Genomic DNA, 12,655 nt, shown 5'->3' with positions numbered 1-12,655 from the left:
GAATTACTTTGAAACTGCAAAACCTAAAATTGAAGTCCAACACAAGTGAAAACATCTTCCTCCATCAGACAACTAGCTTGCTTATCTATCCCATCAAGTTACAGGAATGTGAATTTAAAACATCACAAAGTCTACAGAATGTATCACCTGATACAGACATCTGTTCTCCAAATATGTCAGTGTTACCTCTTCAAAACAGGTATGTGGCATTCTTACTATACAAAAAGGCTGCCCTGACCCTAAAAGAAAGGATGATTTTATTTTAAACACATTGGACCAAAAAAATCTTTTCCTGCTTGCAACTTCGTTTTCTCTCTGTCCCTTTCTACAGCAGTGGAGAAGCTCTTTCCTTTTCAACTCTTGTGCTCTAGAATCCCAGGAGAATCTGTCCCCCCTCCTTGTGTCTCAGCAGCTTTTGAGGACTTCTCAGAAAAGGCTAGTGTCTGAATGGACATGGCTTGCCCTGGGAATTCAGACCATCCTGCTCTGAAATTCATTGTTAAACATGGAAAGTATCAACAGTCATACACCATTGCTGAAGTGGAAACTGAAATACTGCCCCAAAGGTAAAAGCACATCTATGAAAGAGATCTCTGGATTGCCAAACAAAAAACTATACTCTGCTGCTTCTTTTTTTCCTTCTATTTTGGATACCACTAGTGATATAAATTGGAAAGGAAATCCATATGAAGATGAAGCAGAACTTTCCTGATTTCCATATGATGCATAAAAATTCCACACAGACATAAGAACATGTAATTCCTATTTATTTCTTTATTATTTATTGACTTTACAGAGTAGTTACACTGATTTTTTACTATCATTTAGACACCAGTAAAGCTCACCATCGTGGTTGGGATTGCTCAGTTATGTGTCTTTCAACTCTCACATCAGGCAATTCTTAGTCTGGATACCATCAACAGCAAAAGGCAGCAGGAGCAGTACTGTGTAAAAAGGCTGTCGTTTTTTAAGATAAAGATATTCCAAAATAACACCAGTGTATCACAAAACAAAAAAGCCTTCATTCAAATTCTGTCAACTCCATATCAGTGTGATTGTAATAACAGAGGCTGAGCTGTGTAAGTATTGATAGTGACGGAGAAGAATTAGACCTATAATCAAATTAGTACCTTTGAAAATGGCGCATGGAAATAAAAACAAGAGTTATTCCACCTCTCCTCTCTCTGCAGTGGATATTTTCATATTTTTTTCTTTTACTTCCACCCTTTTGCTCTTCAGGTAGCACACAGCAAGTTCATTGCTCTCCCAAGAGGATGTCTGAGCCCAGAGCCACCGAGGCACCCACAGCCACCGGAGCAGAGCCACGTGCGCAGGAGGTGATGCCACGGCTCACCCTGGGATGATGCATGAGCACAGGAGGGGAGCCTGTCCCTCCAGGTAATGTATCTCACACACTTCACCCCTCACTTACATGTAGTAAGCATCTCTGGGGGGTTTTAAATCTTAATAAAACTAGTGATCTTAGAAAAACATTATTTTTGCTGGACTGCACAGATGTGGGGGGAAAAAAAAGAATCCTCAAAACATCCCTAACAGTTATTACGTATTTCTAAGCATCTCTTTGTAAGCTTGCCATTGAAAGAAACTTTAAAAAAACAAACTGTTGTTTTGTAAAAAACTCCAGAACACAGGACCAAATTTGGGCATGTTGGATTTCCAGGAAAACAATTTCAAATTCACAAGGGTCACAAATCCATACAATTGCATCACAGTTTCATACATCAAGAATATATAACATAAAGGGCCCCAGAGACAATAAAACATAATCTTGACATCATCTGTCAAGTTCCTTGGATTGATGTTACACAGAGGAAATCTGTCTTTCAGCAAGGCCGAAGAAAAAAGTAGCAGCAACCCAAAATCAATTGTAGTACAAATGATCATAATGTCTTGCAATATGTTTAATCCTGGAATGTAATACCATTAGGAGTTTTGAGATCAAGGAATCACAAAATTAATCTCAATCACAGCATATTTTTCTTTACACTTTTCACTCCTTTAATAACGCAGAACAAGTGGGGGAGAAATGACAGCAGCTTAGACATTTTGGTGCTCTTTCCCATCATCGGCCAGGTAAACCTAGCATGCAAAATCTGCTCAGGATTTGGTCATCAGCTGAAGAACACTCAAGTAAGAACTGCTTAAGAACAATAAAGCTTTGCTTTAAATATTACACAAAGCCTAATAAACTCTAATACCTCTTTCAGGGAAAGGAGACTTTTATCCTGTGATAGATGTGGTGGGTTTTTAGGCAGGCAAAAGAAACCTCATTTCCCCAGTCCTCATAAGCATCTGCTCATGGTAAGAGATATTCTGAGAGGTCTGAGCTGTTAGAACTGCTACTGGCATTTCAAAATGCTGTGAAGGGGTATGAATGAGAACTGCTGGCACACAGGGGAACGAAAATCAACAAGAATTTTAACAGCAAAAAAATTCTACAGAGAAATAACCACGTGTAAAGCAGCTATAAATTTATCCTTTATTGAACTTGCAATTCCAATGGAGTTATTCCAGATTTGTACTGACCTAAGTAAATGTAGATTAATAGGCCCTGCTCTTGAAAGCTGGCATCTACAATATTTATGAGTGAAGAATGTTTATCTCACATGTCTTCAAAGTAATTTTTTATGTTTTTAATTGAGCTGCTGTCAAAATACTTTATGGGGAGGAAACAAAAAAAACCCACAAAAAACCTGGACTGATTAAGATTTTTTTCATACAACAAAGTAGTACTAACATCTAATAGAAATAACCAGGACTTAGTAAGTACAGCAGTCTGTGATCAATAATGTTTTAGGCTGATCTTTGCAACTGAAATGTGTTCAATTATTTTATTTTATAGATACTGAACTACCAGGTTAATCACAAGGGCACCACGCAACACAGTGCTCAATTGTGCTTTTCAAGGATTTCCCAGTACAGTAAACCAGAACTGCCTATGCTCTATCACTCAGCAACTAAGTGTCAAAAAATGGAAACCATAAGTAAATGCAGTGTTAACCTCCATGATTTGAAGGTTACTCTGGTTATTTGAATACCACATCAATCCTTAGACACCTCAGGGCAGCTGAATCATTCATGCATGCCAACAAATCTCAGCCTGCAGTCATTTGAACCATGAAGCACATCTTAAGCAGTTACTCTCAACTGTGCTTAATTTTCAACATCATTTATGTTGTTTCAGAAGTCTTTTAAACAATAGCTGTAAATGGTGACCATAACAGAAAAAGACACAAGACTGTAATACACTGAGGATTTGTTTAATTTGCAAAAGATTGCTAAGCATTTTATGGAAAGAGTGTGTCAAATGCACAATTTATACAGTGAATGAGAACAGCAGGACTACAAGGTGTAATAACCAAAGGACTCCTGCCACACTCCCTGTTTTTCTCTGTGATACATGACATTTCACCCAGCAATTCTACATTAAGCTCAAAGTCTTTCCATTTTCAATTTGAAGATGGGAATCCACTGCCTCAATTCCCAATCTGTTCCATCCACAGCTAACACAAAACAGTACACAACAACCTAGAGTGCAGAGGTGGAACCTGGAGCTATTTCAGGAGGTAAATATTCTCCACTTCTATATACTGCAGATAGAGGCTTCCAAGAACTAGAACTACCACTCTTTAGTCATCCATATAAATAGAAATATGAACGTCACTTATAAAGATGCATTTATCTACCTTCCACTTCCAAACATTTTTCTGTTAATGCCTTTTCCATAAAATCAAGATTTTAAATGCCATCTGCTTCCTCAGTAAGACACTTAGGCAGTGACAAGACAACAACTTGTACAAATAGAATATTTACCCCAGGATATCACTGCTGAAGAATAACCTTTATCCTGATTTCACATGATTTCCTATACAATGCATCATAAAGTCAAACTTGGCCTGCCTTAAGATGAAATACTAATATTTGAGATGCTGCACTTCCACAAGAGAAATTATTCAGATTTGATAAATTTGAACAGTGCACCATCAGTGCAACTCAATCAGTTTAATTATGAATGGAAAAGAACAAACACATAATGCTCTCTTAAAAACTCACACACCATAGCCATTCCTCACAAACAATGACAGCTTTTATGACTTATGTTGTCAAGCATTTTGAATTCCTCAGCAACAGAACACATTCATGTCAAATGGAAACCATAATTAAGAGAACACTAGCATTAGATAACCCCATGCAAAAAATGTTCCAGGTCAGAAATTAAAATACTCAACAAAACATGAAAGAAGTCTTCTGTCCAGAAAAATATAAGTCAAAAACATATACAGCTTGCTCAAAAGAAATTGAGACTAAAACATTAAACTAGTTAAATTTTAGCAGTTCTGGAAGGGATAGCCGAATTGGGAAAGATTTATTTGAGCAGTATACAGTAAAAGCCAGGAGTGGTGGGAAGTGAATAAAAAATTGACATGTAACTAAGTCATCCCAAACAATGACAAGGTTTCCTGCACCTTGCTTTGAAACAAGCATTTGGGTTCCATGTCCTGTCCTGTGAGACATTCCCCAGTGTTTCCAGTTGTGTCTCCAGGAGCCTGACCATCCGTGGGAGCAGTGCTGGCACTGAGCTGTGGTGCTTTATGCACTTCTCCAGCAGTTGCTTTTTGCTTGCTCTGGGACCTCAGCAGGACTATAAAGAATAAAGGCATGAATACAAGAAGGGAAATACACAGCCAGCAGTGGGTTTGCAGAAACTTTGAGGAATTGGAAAATATGCCAGCAATTGCCATAAGTATAATTTTAGAAATAATCCACAGTTTCAGAATTAAATGTATGCCATATTTACATTATAGTCTCCTCCAAGAAGAAAACAAATGCAGCTTCTAAAAAGAAAAAAAAAAAAAAAAAGAGCAGCCATAAATCAAGTTTGAAATCCAAGGGTGCACAGCAGGACACATAAAAATCATTTTTGTGGCGATGATTCTCACTGGCTCTTCACAGAGCTGCCAAAGCTCCAGCTCCAGCTCCAAGAGCCTCAGTGGCAAGTTCCTTGCTCAAGGAAACTTAATCTGCCTTTGGCGTCTGACCAGCCACCATGGAAGAAGATGCAACTCCCCTATGTTAATGAATGGAAAGCAGCCCACACAGATGTCAGAAGAATTTAAATGGTGCATGCAAAAAACACAATGATGTTCTCACGCTTGGGAGAAAACTGCAGAATCTGACACCGTGGCTGGTGCTCAGGCCTTAAAAGGCAACACACAGGTCTCTGCAACATGCAAGGTCCAGGGATTTCATATAAAACATGTCAAATAACATTTGAGTGACCATCACAAACTCACATCAATGAAGCTTTCACCTGTTTGCACATCTCAGGGACTGGCACTCTTCGTCCTGTATCCCTTTATAATCTTAACTCTAGAGGAGCAGCATTAGCCAAGGAGCAAAACATTACAAGGACGTTAGACAGAAACACATGTGAAAACTCTGTTTGATCCTCTCTAACTCTGGAATCATCAATTTAGCTGGAAAGCATCTTAAGATATTTGCCTGGGTTGTGAAAATAGGGAATCTCAGAAGGATTCAGCCAGGTGTCTGTAACACAGCTTATTAGAGAGGTTTTTCACAAACATTTCACATTTTTCCCTATATATACCTACACACATACACTGTTATTAGTTTGACACAGCTATAAAATTTACCCATAGGATTTTATAATACATATTCTTAGTATATCTTTTGCAAAGCCAATAAGCTTGTCTGTTGTTCTCTAATGCTGTTTCACCTTTAGGATAAATGTAGGTTTATTCACCTCTAAAGAAATCCCACGGACAGTCTGATAAACCTCAACTAACCTAAGACAGCTGTCCTTGCCCAAGTGACAAGAGTGCCTGAAGCTTGTGAATTAAAATTACTGGTTAAAAATTGTGACAGTATATGCCAGTTTTCCCATGGGAATAATTAACATCATCTATCCAGGGAGATAAGATATGAAGTCCAAAATGCTGATTTCATCCACTGCAAACCTACTGGACTTTGTAATTAAGCAATATTGCAAGGGTTATAAAGTCCAGAGATGTATTTCAGTAATTATTTCTGCCATCTCAACCAAAAGAGGTACATAAATACAAAAGAAGCCTTGATTTTATTTTTTAATGTCTCTGTAAACTAATGTTTCTTGGAGTGGAGTTAAAACTTAGACATAAAACTGAAATAATTGAGTTCCAAGAGGAATAGCAAATTATTCACACTTTTCAACGGTAGAACCCAGGATTTCCTAGTGCTTACAATTAAATAACTGTTGAGTCATTTTCCCCGAAATAAATGAAAAATGAAAACATTTAGTTAGATCTCCTAGTACACACCTACATATGCACAGTCTCTTAAGCAGGTGAAGACAGAGGTGGTTGGTCTGATCCAATCCATGCTACAACCAATGCTGGCAGAGAGGCTACTGAGAGCTCTGTGCTGGGTCTAGAATTCCCAGTGGGAATTTTTCAGCCAGCTTCGTGGTCTAGAGCAGCATTGGACCAGAAGAAAACAAGCCTCCTTCTGAAATTAAGAGGGAGAACAAAGGAAGTGCACGAAGAGGAACATGAGACTTGATGTCAAATGGGTTCACAAGAAAGCCTATGAAACATCTGAATAACACAACCCTGATGAGAAAACAGCAGCAGGAAAAAGACAAAGACAGGAAAATAATTCAAATCCAAGATAACCACAAATTATTTGTTTTATGCAGATACACAGCTCTGAAAATTTGATCACTTTTGAATAATATACAAGGAGAAAGCAAATAACACACTCAAAAGGCACCAGAAAGAATATTTTCAAACCTCTATCAGATTTTCCTATGCTGTACCACTGGTAAGAACTAAAAGAAAAAAAAAAAAAGAAAAAAAAAAAAGAAGCACAGGTTTGGGTGCTTTCTGGTTATTAGGTTTGGTATTGCTTCTTTTGTTTTATCAAGATAGTAACAGACAGGAAATAAATTGTAACAGAGAACACCAAGACAGTTAATTTCAGATAAAAAGGTTGAAAATGTTTCTGCATTTTTTTGTACTGAAACTTCAAGAATGTCATATTTGAACCCAACAGTGTAAGCTGATTTTGTAAATGAATTTTGCATTTGCATCTGCCTTGAGCCTTCAGAAATACAAGATAAAAGAACAGACTGTTCTGAACATGGATAAACCAAGATCTGGATTAACCAATTCACATCCTTAGGGACAGACTCTTTGCACTGACACCACTGTGTTCCTGACTGAGGAAAAAGGCCTTGTAGTTGGGGTATCAATACTGATCCCAAGTAGATGCTCCATGAGGACTTCAACTGAAACACTTTTTTCAGGAAAACACAAAACACAAGTCACTGGACAAGCACATTTATTCACCCATTCAAGATCCATTGTGAAGAGTTTCTGCCTCTTAAGAGAAGACTGTGAAAATGGATATAAAACATCTAAAACTTGAAGATGGAAGGCAGTATTTATGTATCAGTACGTATTTACATATTCCTATGAGAGTTTTTTAATCCAACAAGGATAATCAAGGTTTGTTCTCAAAACTGGAAATCAGGACAATGATCACATTCTTCCATCATGTCAGTAACAGAAAAACAGGAGCAAGAGTTATGACTGAGTTTCTGGTCGCACTGTTTTCCATAATCCAGATATTGAACATAATGGGTCGTATTTATTTCTATTATATATTCAGTGATCCGTAAGAGTTACTATCAGACAGAAATAAGGCCATATGTTAACTAGAATCTGAAAGAGGATTTTTATTTTTTCATTTTTTTCAGATACAACTAAGTCAAAATGCTAAATAGCAAGGTAAACTCATAGCAGCTCAGGCATTTCTGGTATCAGCTTCCAGAAAGGAAGTACCTTATACACTGCTGCTGTACCTTTAAACATTTTAAATGCTTTATTTGTACACCATGCACATGGAAACACTGGATTTCCATCAGAGGTAGGTTCTTCACTAAGCAGTTTCATCTTCTCTCCTGCCTCAGACATCCCATGAAGAGAAACAGATCCTTCTTAAAATTTTCAAATCAAGCAAAATACCCTAGAACACAACTTTTCCATAACTCTGGCCAATGCAAGCCACTGCATGCTGCAGGACAGGGATCACTTCCTCCCCTGATGCTGCTCACACAGCCAGGCAGGAGGGATCCACGCTGACAACGCCTCATTAGCAGGGAGAGGACACCAAAACAAGACTATGGCTTGAGAAATCTCAGTAAGTCTCTTCAGTAAGTCACATCTGCCACCCAGATTTAGTGCAGGGAAATACTGTCAAGCACAGTTGGACACTCAACCATCCTGTCATTACTCTGCCTTCTCAAACTCAACAAGCTCAGCTGTGCCAAACCCCCATCAGAGGTACTTCTGGAGCACTGGGAAGTTCAACAAAAATTGCACATTTCAAGCCTAGATCTGACATACAGGCTCCTCTCTGCATGAGGAAGTTTTTATTTTTAATGAAATACTATGTTTTTTTCTGTTCTAAAGACAATGGAAGCTCGTGGGCTGACCCAGTAAACAAAGCTCAACTGTCAGCATATTTTAAAATATTAGTCACAAACAAGTAGTCCATAAGCAGCAAAAATAATGGAGAACAGTGTAAAAAACCTGAGGAAAATTCACCAACATATTCAAAGTTTTATGTGGATTGAAAACAAAAATCCAATAGGTACACACAAATTAGTAGCATCTAACACAAATAATGCTCTCAAGAAGTCTAACTGTTTACCTCAGTAAGTAAAGGGGAGGGTAATTTGATATTTATTCACATTTTATAAATAAGAAACAGACTAAATAAACAGTGGTTAAAAAAACTTTAATTTTTATGCACAAAGAACTCCAGCTTACAGTACCTTAGATACATGACCACCTGAGGAAACAAGACTGATTTGTAATTAAGTCATGAATATCTGTGCTAGAGATAAAGAAATGGCTGGAAATATTGGGAGGATTGGCTGTGGAAATTATCAGGAAGATACGGGTGTTTGATTCTTGGTGTATGCTTTTGCTCCTGTTCAAAGTGCAAATACACAAAATATGGTGACACCCATCCCATACAAGCATAATAAAAACTGCTTTGCAGTGTTTATGTCTCACTGAAATAGGGAACTGTGCTCTTACTTCCTTACCTGCTGATAAGATGACCAATCACAGGGAAAGGGAAAAAACATTTTATCTTACTCTGTGTACTTCTACCTGGATTGTTATGCTGCACAAACTTTTAACTCTACAGTGTAATCTGTTCACAGTGATGACTTCTGCATCCCACATACTGGAGAGTAGGAAGGCCATTTTTTTTATTCAGAAAAAACTTCATCACAATGTAAAATACAAATTCTCCATGTCAGAATCTGAGAACTCAGGGTCAAACGCAAAGAGATCTGAGAACTCAGGGTCAAACGCCAAGAGTTGGCAGCTTCAGCTGGAGCTGCAGTGGAAACAAAAGCAGAAGCCTCAAGGGAGAAGCATTCTCAGCGAATCACTACCACCTGGAGAGACTGGTGGGGCACCAGCTCCTGCCAAAGAAGTCTCCAGACAGAGCATGTGAACTCATGTACGTGCTGAGTGCTGTGGACTGACACCATCATTTATCAGCAGAAAGTTCTGTGGCAAATCCAGCTGAAGGAACTCCCACCTTCCTCCTTGACTATCATTCCCACCCTCCTACCACGGCTCACCAGCCCCTGAATTGCACTGGCACAACTCTGGGGGGGCCCTGCTGTGAACCCGAACAGGGAACTGTTCCAGCTGTAAAAAAACCTCAGAAATAAATGTATGTATTTATTTAATTCACAGCACGATCTCTCAAAGTATTGTTCTGGCAGAACTGAGGGGTGGACTGGTACAGCATGGTGGGAAAAGGAATCCCTTATGCCAGTATTGTTGACAAACATTTTGAATTGCGAAATAATGGCCTTAGGAAGTTTTTTAAGTGCTCCAAGCACAAATCTCTTGGATTTCCATTGTCTGGTGAGTCTAAACGAACACTCTACAAACAGTTTCTAACTTCCACACTGCTTTACACTCAGGAACATCTGCTTTATACCTAACTTCATGGTTCTAACAGCTGCGTGAAGGCAAGAGCTCTATGAACGGCCCAGTCTCCTCACTGGCTGCCCACATCCAAAGAGAGGTTCAACTACTTAGGTGTTATCTGCTAATAAAAGCAGGTAATGGTAGACATTTTCCAGGAAATCTCTGATTATGTTATGCTGATCCCATAAGATTCTAACACGGAGAGGTGGAATACAGAGAAAGACACTCTTGAAAATTTTAGTAACACCAGGTAGTTTCCTCTGAGCCAGTGCAATGAACTGCCCAGCAGGCAAATAATACATTCAAAGATCAAGTGGTTGTTCAATCCTTATGCTGCAGGTGAGGCCATGATAAAAGAGCACAGCATTTCTCTTCCTCTCTGCAGGAAAGGGCTGCAGATTCACAGCCATTCTCTCCACACATTAAGGAACAATGTTTTATAGTAAAGAATCCAGTCAAGTATAGTATCTGCAGAACTAAGTTTGATTTCAAGCGCTGCAAATGTCTCAGAATGGATGAATGCTGCTGCTAAAATAAAATGTAAAAGAGAAATAATTCCTAATAAATAAATTATCTGTGCACACACAAAAGGAATTCTGCTCAGCTGTTTGGATATGAACAGCATATAATCAGGATAAAAATCAGATGCAAAATTCAGACTTTTCTGGCTCCTGCTGATTAGCCACATGTGACTCAAGTGTGCCAGCTGGACTAGATGCCATTCTGAGCTCCATAACCCTCCACATGCCTTGCCAAACAGAGCCAAGACTCCAATCAACCAAGATTTTTAAGCTGATTCTCTGGACCAGATGTGTTAAACATCTTCACTTTTGAACATGTACAATTTCCTTTTTCTCTGCTCCATTGCTTCAACTGAGGATGGACAACAAAAGCACTGCTCTCCTTAGGATGATATGATCAAAATAAGCAAAGGCAATAGGACTCATGAAACCATGTATCTTATGCTAGTAGAGGTACATGAAGATAAACACACAAAGCACAATGTTAGTTAATATGATGGAAACAACCGCATAGGAAACAACCTCAGCTTTAAGTCACCACAACTATGTGATACAGGATTAAGAAAAATGAAGTGTAAGTTAGTGTATGAACAGGGGACCTCTGCAGCTTTTTTCAACATAAGTACTAGTGTAGTTACACTTTCAGAATTTCACCTAAAAATTCTCATTGCATGCAGAAGCGTTACTTAATTCAACCTCAAAATCCAAAGTTAAATGAATGATTCCTTTAAAAAAGACCTGTGATGAGTTATTTTCCCTTATGTCCTTTGAGTATTTAGTGCTATATATTGGAAGGTGATACCTGCCCTGGCACAAGAATTTTTCACAGTGAGCAGGAGTGGAGCTGCCCATGGAGCTGGTCAATGATTTCAGCATTCCAGGAGAGGAAGTATTTATTGTCTCACTCTATGCAGCTGTGCTTCTATGTTAACTTATTTACTTGGTGTTAGCTGATTGTAAGTGAATTCTAGCTTAGAAGCTTAGGTTATTGTATAATTACAAATACTGTAAATGTGAATGAAGATTTGTTTGGTGCCTTGGAACACAATTTATGAGGATGATTTGCCATCTGCTGAGAAGCAACCCAATGGAAAGGTGACAACTTAAGCCCCAACATCCCAATCTTATATTCTCTGCCCTAATTTGATTTGCTTTATCTCACTCCTCCTAATGCAAATAAAAGGCATTTCTATGACCCTCAACAACTACCATAACTGGTTAATCACTGTCACATGGTCTTATAAAACTACCATATTTTTTGTCTGATAAGATTACAGTAGAGAATCAATGTTTACCTTACCTCCCTGCATTCAGAAGAGAGCCTGCAGCCTGTAGTATGGTATATCTGGCTATTGTAACAATAACTTTGCCAAAACACACTATTTTTTTTTCTAATCTTTAGAACAGCTCCCTCTTCTGGCATTTAAGTTGCATGCTTCATTCCTTACCAATTTTAATTCTATTTGGTTCCCAACACTTAAAAAACCCAGTTTCATTGTTAAGGCTCTCACTGTTCAGTACATCTGTGAAGAAAAAACTACAGCTTTTGAAAGGGCAATTAATTCTTATCAAGTATTTATCTAAGATTATCCACAGACTTCTCCACCTTTTGAAAGTGTCCCAACCAAGACCAGAATCCACACAGACTAGGAGCCAGGATGGCCTGTTCAGGGGTCACATTTGCAGGATCACTGAATTCAGAAGGGATGGTCTGAGATCTCTGAGCCCAGCCCCTCCCTGCTCATGCAGAGTCAGGCTGCACACACAGTCAAGTTTTAGTGACCTCCTCCACAGCTGGAGATTTCACACCTCAGGGCAACCCAACCCCTCAGTAGGCAGAAATGCTCATGGTAGTGCCAACCCTACCTACTGGTTCTAAGAACTACCCAGAAATTTATGCTCCTTCCTTCAGCATCTAAATTAGTTGCTTAATATCAGGATAGATGAGTCCCTTTATGAAGCAGGTGCCACGTCATGGACTCAGCCTGACCACCCCCTACCTTCCCTTCCCCCTTCAAAAATCAACAAACCAACAAGCAAAATGTAAACAAACAAAACAAAAAAACCCAAATCAAACCAAATCAAACCAAATCA

General features: G+C 38.7%; 1 protein-coding gene across 2 annotated transcripts in view; it reads right to left on the bottom strand.

The window, feature by feature from the left end:
- Positions 1-12,655, bottom strand: part of LDAH (lipid droplet associated hydrolase) — a 114,695-nt gene that overhangs the window by 83,202 nt on the left and 18,838 nt on the right. The window lies entirely within an intron of this gene.

Source organism: Prinia subflava, chromosome 2 (assembly GCF_021018805.1).
Source record: "Prinia subflava isolate CZ2003 ecotype Zambia chromosome 2, Cam_Psub_1.2, whole genome shotgun sequence".
In the NCBI taxonomy this organism is placed as follows: domain Eukaryota; kingdom Metazoa; phylum Chordata; class Aves; order Passeriformes; family Cisticolidae; genus Prinia; species Prinia subflava.
This window is presented reverse-complemented; position numbering and strand designations above follow the sequence as displayed.